The following is a 7,500-nucleotide window of genomic DNA, read 5'->3' as shown; positions in this document are numbered from 1 at the left end:
TCAAATCGCCAGGTTGGACGTTTTCCACCTGAAGTCCCACTTGATCACATCTTCTCCTCTTTTAATGACCTTAGTTTTAAAAAACAGCTGCTTTGGCTTCTCTCTTCCACTAATCCATAAATGTACCTGCCAAGAACATTTCTACCGGCTCAACTATTTATATTCACAAATACCCACCACGACATATTTGGTTGAGTTTGGCATTGTTTTTTCTTCCTCCCACTTAATGCTGTTGTTTATTGATTTGAACATCCCTGCAGCCAAGAAGCCTCCTTTCAGACGCTACCACCGTGGCCGTGGGCTTTAATTGTGCTGACACGGCAGACATCCATTTTGCATTGTTTATTTTAATGATATCAACCACCCGGGAAGTTCGATTCATCGGCAAAGACGAGGGAGTTTGCACAATCAAGGAATTTAAACATCATCAAATATCTGCAAAAAGTTTAAATAATGACATTTGATAGATATGTTTTAAATTAAATTAAATTTAATTGCTGTGTGGATTATGTTCACAATGCTTTATTTTGTCATAGGAGGTCAAAGCAAGACCACAATCTTTCCTGAACGGTACTCAACCAACAGATATGTAAAACTTCCCCATTTAAGAAATCATTTTAGATATCGTGATCTGGTATTTTATGTCAAAGTTTGCATTAAATATGTGCTGATTTGCATATATTTCCAGAAAATCAGAAGACAGGTTCAACGTTTCTGTTTCGTTTTTTTTTTTTTACATATTAGTCAAAAGTTGTCACATATGTAACTTTAGATATCAACTTTTATCAGGAGAATTAGTCTCTGGACAGCCAGATAAATAATAATCAATTTTTCCATGTTTTTAGGAACAGAATTCAGGCCATGAATGATATATGAACAAACCCCTCTGTGAACTCCTCTGTGATAGGAATGAAACGAGAGTTTGGTGGATGTAAGTGGAGTCTGAGAAAAAACTAATTTATAGAAACAAGCTTTAGAGATGTGGTGTTGCATTTTGCATAATTAAAAAAGCCTTAGTAGCTCTTGGCTAGGTCAAAGCCAGCATCGTGGGGTGAGGGGGAGTGTGTGTGTGTGTGTGTGGGGGGGGGGGGGGGGGGCATTCAGTGGAGACCCAGCAGTGAGAGGCAATGAACAGCCAAAGTGTCGAGCTTTTTCCACGGCGCCACCTCTTTCCCCGTCTCTCCGTTTCCTTTGCGTCGTCTCGGTTCCTTGCCAGCTCCCTCCTTGCCTCTCCCATTTCCCTCTCTTCCTCCTCGCTTCCTTTGTCTTATCAAAGGGTTTCAAGCTCAATAAAAATAGTATCCGTCAGCGGGCGACGGAGTCGGTGTGTTCGACGCGGTATTGACACAACCTTGACGCGCCGTGGGCCGGGCACTGAGGGAACGGGAGAGCGCGCCGGCAGCAAATAACCCGACGGAGAGACGGAGCGATAGGAAAAGACGAGAAGCTGTAATGTTAAAATAAAGTTGCGTTGACAGCGCTGTTGATCCTTTCACTGCAGAAGATTCGGGTTTTTTTCTCTTCTTCTTTCTCTTTCTGTACTTTTTTGCCGAGCCGCGCTATCCCCGGTCACGCTAGCTCGCGTGTGGTTTTCCACTCTCTCGTTTTTCTTTGTTGTATTTTCACATTTTCTGAGAGTCGGGGCTGTCCTCCTCCCCCCACCCTCCCCCCCCTGTTGTTTCTCTCCATTCTCCCCTTCATCATTTCTCTATTTGCCGCCCCATCTTGTCCCGTCGCCACCTCATCCCGCTCAAAATCCTCTTAAAAAGTCATTTGTGCTCGGCGCATGAGGATGTAAAAAAAAAGAAGAAGCAGGATAATAGAACGGACGCCGGCCTCCACACGTCTCGCTCCTGATTGCTCACGGCCTCCTTGTCTTTTTGGATTTCACGGGGTTAGAAACGCGCATTGTACAAGTGTGTCCGTGGTGATAAAAAATAATAATAAAAGAAGAAGAAGCCTGAAGGAAATAGAGATTTATCATGAGAGCGTCTCCCCGGATGCTCCTAATTATGTGGAAGAGATGAAACCCGGCCAAGTTCTCCGTCCTGGCATGGCGCTGGCCTCCGGAAAAACGAAGGGGGCCGCGAGCGAGCACTGTGGGGGGGGGGGGGGGGACCACCGAGGGATGCTGCGTCGCCCACAGGCCGGCGTCTGTTAACGGAGTTATAACCACAGTGGATGCACCGCGTAATACAGAGAGACAGAGGGGGGAGGGGCCGGAGGGGGAGGGGGGGGGGTAGATACAGGCAAAACTGAGGGGAGGAAAAATGGAGAGAAATTCGCTGCTGTATCCGTCTCGCCACAGATCATTTCTTTATTATTCCTCCGTGGCATCTCCGGGGGGGCGACGTGCGTCCCGGTGGCGATGGCGTCTTGCGTCTCGCTCGCCATCGACACCAAAAAAGGCCGCCGAGACTAAAACGCCCTTCGCGTGTCTTTTTGTCCATGAGACTCAACTCAGCGGCCACGAATGCATCGATTCCCTTTTCCCCTTCTCCTCTCGGGAACACCGTGTGACCACTTCCAACGCATTCAATTAAAAGACAACGCTGATTCAGTAAACCACGCTCGCTCATCCGGGTCCGGCAGGAGGAAAAAAAACACTTTCTGCAGAACCCGTGATACAGGCGCTTCATCAACTGCCGGTTTGATAGCATTGTTTTTGCTCCAAACACACAGCGGTCAGCGGGGACAGTGACCTTTAGAGAGAGAGCTTCAACGAGGCTCCGGTGCTCCGCCACTAGTCATTTCAAACCCCGCGTGCGAGTTAAAAAATCTTTTTTTTTTAATAACAATCCAGGATGAGATAATCATTTAATCGTACGGAAGCTGACGTTGCTCCACTCAGCTGTAGACATTAAATCCTTGAGTTATCTTTAATAAGGTAAGTCAACACTGTTTCCATATCCAGTGATATTTACTGGAAGAGCTCGATACCAGCGTACATCTTTGTTTGTGTGTTCAGATTAGTCTGGTTTTATGAATTAATCATGTATCATATCATATCTGAGTGTTAAGAAACCCTCATTTCAATGTCTCTCTGTCTCTCTGATGCACTCGTCCTCTAGATTCTGCCTCACACAGACTGCATTGTGCCGCATGGAGCTCGTTTGACCTGGAGCGCGATGCTTCTGTCTATTGTGCTGTGTGCAGATCAAATGTAACTACCACTTAGCAATATAATAAACATGTAATATAAAATGTGCAACCAAGTCCTTGCTTTTCAGTGAACACTCTTTATCTCCAGCAGTAAAGTTTAATGCACAATGACGGAATATGTGCAGCTGCAAATTGGACTAACGACATTTTTGTTCCTTCTTTGAAGAATCTTATAAAGAATGAAACTTTTTTTTTTTGTTGCTTTCGCATCGATACTAACTGAAAGTATAGGTGCGGTATGGAAAATAACTTTTAAAGCCGCACCAATCAATATTTTCTAGATAAATACTGGATCAGATGGTCAAGGTGTCGCTTAGAGAAACACGTTTTTTCTGCTGCCCCCTAGTGGCCAAAACGAATTGGCGTCTGGCGACACTTTTCCTTACGTTTCGATTGAGGCCTACCCCCTTAAAAATAACTAAAATATTGGATGCTATTCAACAATGAGTGACCTGACGCTGATGATCTGTATGGTAAAATATACATTTATATAAAACCTACTGAGTTCACCGCAGCCATTTTTTCTGAGCGCATCCTCCAAGAAATCCCCATAAGTCCTCTTTTAAGGCTGTGTAATAAATAAGGAAAACTTTCCCCTCCAACTTCAATCCATGCTAGTGCAAAACAAACACAAGGAAATTACGAGGAAACCTCGCAATCCATTACAGATGATGCCTTTTCTGTCTAAAGGAAGTGTGCATTAATACGGCCCACATACAGAAGCCCTTATCTTGTAGCCTCAGCTATTTTCCTCTATTTGTATTTTACATCTCGAAACTAAAAAAAGCTCCATTTGTTCAATAAAAGTACAGCTGACTAATTCAGTATAAAAGTAGAACATCTGCAGTGGACTCCATCATCAGACATTTGCATTGGCTTTGTTTGAATAATGACACCCCATATTGTGCTGTAATTAAAGGCCATGCTGCTTCTCATCACTGGTCAGTAAGAGTATTGACTGCATTATGCTCCTTCAATCCATCATATTCTCTCAACATGTGGCCTTAGAAGAAAGAACACACATTTAAATGAAAGAAATGCTTTTTGAGTCTATTTCATTATTTCCCTCATTGATCTCTGTTTCACTTTAATCAGCGTATAAGACCAAGAGCTTTTACTTTATTTAACTTGTTGCTGGTTGATCTTAACGGTTTTTATTCTTCTCCTTTTTTAACATTTGAGGCACCTGCAGATTGCAGATCACCAAGACGTAGATACTTCTTGACTGTTTCCAGACATTGCATTGTGTTCTTTTTATGTATACTCTCTGTTTTCTCTTTTAAATGTTATTTTAAATACATCCTTAACCCTTGTGTTGCCGTAGGGTCATTTTGACCCGAATCAATATTACACCCTCCCCCCGCCTTTGGGTCATTTTGACCCGATTCAATGTGTAACCCTCCTGTTACCTTTATATTTACTAACATATTTTACCCTTTGGGTTTAATTTGACGCCAGCAATTAAAACCTCCAGAAAATTATTAGAATTAATTTTGTTTTCCAAGTTTAAGTGTGAGGCACTTTATGTTTGTTTGTTGACTACCGAAAGAACACCGACATTAAACATTGAATGGGGTCAAATTAATCCTAAAGCGGGGGGAGGGTGTAATATTGATTCGGGTCAAAATGACCCGAAGGCAACACAAGGGTTAAACATGTGTGTCGCTGTACTTTATCCCTGAACTACACGGCTCACGGAGAGGTGAAAACCCTTTTGAGAATTCAAATTTAAAAAATATGAAGCTTTTAATGTGACATTTCTATAATTAAGATGACATAAAGCAGAGCATCTTAATGACTCAAAGCATCAGGGGCACTGACGACGGCAACCGTGTTGTCAGTTTGGGCAACCGGCGGCTGGCAACCAGTTTTAAGAGCTTGTGTTGCTTCATCTGTGTCCGTCAATTTAGTTTTGATGGAACATTTCCTTTTACGGGCAAGTTTTGTGAGGCGCTGTTTTTATTATTGTGTCTGTCTGTCTGTCTGTCTGTGTGTGTGTGTGTGTGTGTGTGTGTGTGTGTGTGTGTGTGTGTCGGACAGGGGTGACATTGTTCCAGGAATATGTTCCATGTCTGTGGCTCCGTGGCTCTGATCAGAGCTGACACTCAGGATGGCATCGTAACACACTCTCTGTCTCTTTCTTGATTTAACTCAATCTCGCTGTGGTTTGTAATCCGCTCCTCTCCTCCAGACGCACACACACACACACATACACACAAAACACACACACACACACAGCTATGCTGTAAGCCCTATCAATCTTTCTTGAACATCGAGCTGCCTTCGCTCTCTGGAGGCCTCAAGTCCTCACGGCTGCTCTCCAGAGCATATACTTTACATTTGATTTTTTATTTCAATAAAAAAGCTTGAAAGCGTGCCACGCTTGTAAAAAAAGAAAAGAAGAACAAAAGAAACGGCTGTTGATAAAGTGGACGGGCCGATATCGCCGGCCACCGCCAGTGACGGATGAGAGCGTCTTTGAGGGGTCAGGCTTAAGGGGGCGGGGCTTAACCTCATGCGAGGCGGGCAGGAAGTCGCCATAAAGGTCACGCTGCACACAAGCAGCCGTCTCACTGCGCGTTGGACACAATGCAGACATTGTAGAGTGCGAAAGCCCCTCGGCTCTGGTTCGAGAATACAAATAGTTCGCAGTAAACATCCGCTCTTCATATGTTAGAGGTTGCGGGGTCAAAGGTCAAATCTGCGTCGAGCATATCAGCATGTACAGCGATCAATGAGGCCGGTTCATGTCCTCTGTCGCTGGTTTATGGACATTTATTGAATGTTGTTGTTGTTGTTGAGGAAACTGAGGAGCAGCTTCATTCCACACCGCAGCTACACGAGGCTTATATTCTCATATTATCTATTTCACTAAATGTATTTAAAGATCCCCTTCAGACATGTTTTCAAAATACTCATATGAATAATGTAATTACAAATACGTAGGGAGAATAATTTGTGTCCGATAGAAGTTTTCCCATAAACAAGTTTGACTTACTTGAAGAAATATTCTCAAAACCAAATTTCGTTATTCTCCCCCGCTGAAAAACCCTAAATTCTATAAATATGCTAATATAATTTATTTTGAAAGACACTAAGATGTCTCCGACTTCCCTGAGAAGTGTGTGTGTGCGTGTCTGTGTATGCATGTGTGTGTGTCAGCTGTGCATATCGCTCTGGCGTTCAGTCAGGGAGTTGATGTGATTGGCTCCCGGACTTGTTGTGATGTCACAGGATGCTGCTCGTGTGTCCTCGTGTTGGTCTCAGAGCGACGGCTCCCCGCAGGAGCAGATGATATGAAAACAGACGTCTGGTGTCTCTGCACATTCATCTTTAACGGCTAAGTGAATAATATAAATAAAATAAACAAAGCATATTTTTTTGTGGATGGGAATTTAACATTTTACTCTTTTTAGGCAAAATATAGTTGAAGACAATGAATGTGTATCATCCACAGTGTGTGGGGAAGGTTTTAGACCACAGCCTATGAAGTTGTATTAAATATCGAAACAGCCCTAATTAATGGTTAATACGCAGAACACTACCACAAGTACTACCTGGTATATAAACTGTGACTTTAACAATATTAACTTGACATTTCTAATTTTTTTGGAACATGAGGTAGGATGAACTTTAGCATTACAACATGTAAATTAAAACATTTTTAATTATTAAACTGATAAAATCGTTAAGCTATATTATCTTTTTATTATCAGGTTATTATCCCATTCATATTCCACCATATTACCATTTTTGTATGACACAATATTGCACAGACATAAACATTTCTCTGGCTGCAGGTTTCCAGATGGTTGTTTTGACTCGTTGCTATCTCATATAATTATTTATATAAGATATAGTGAATTAATTACAAATTACAGTAAAAGTAATTTAAGTCTAATAGTACCCAGATACACACATTGTTAATATTAAGTTATTGCCTGGTTATTGTATTGTATTAAAACGTCACATTGTTATTGTCAAACTATTACGCCACTATGAAATTGTTATTATAACGTTGTAATGTAAAGTGCTACCCAAATATATATATATATATACATATATATATATTCTATGATATATATATATATATATTCTAAGATATATATATATATATTCTAAGATATAATATATATATATAAATATATTCTAAGATAGATATATATATATTAGGGCTGTCAGCGTTAACGCGTTAATCTATGCGATTAATTTGGCCGCGTTAACGCACTAAAATATTTTAACGCAATTAACGCACTTTTTTTTATTTTATTTTATTTTATTTTTTAAAACCGCGGCAGTACGGTTTGACACTGTTTCCGTTTTTAAAACAATCATTTC

The sequence above is a fragment of the Pseudoliparis swirei genome, chromosome 21 (genome assembly GCF_029220125.1).
Source record: "Pseudoliparis swirei isolate HS2019 ecotype Mariana Trench chromosome 21, NWPU_hadal_v1, whole genome shotgun sequence".
Taxonomy (NCBI): domain Eukaryota; kingdom Metazoa; phylum Chordata; class Actinopteri; order Perciformes; family Liparidae; genus Pseudoliparis; species Pseudoliparis swirei.
The sequence above is the reverse complement of the archived record's forward strand: the minus strand, read 5'-3'. Positions refer to the sequence as shown.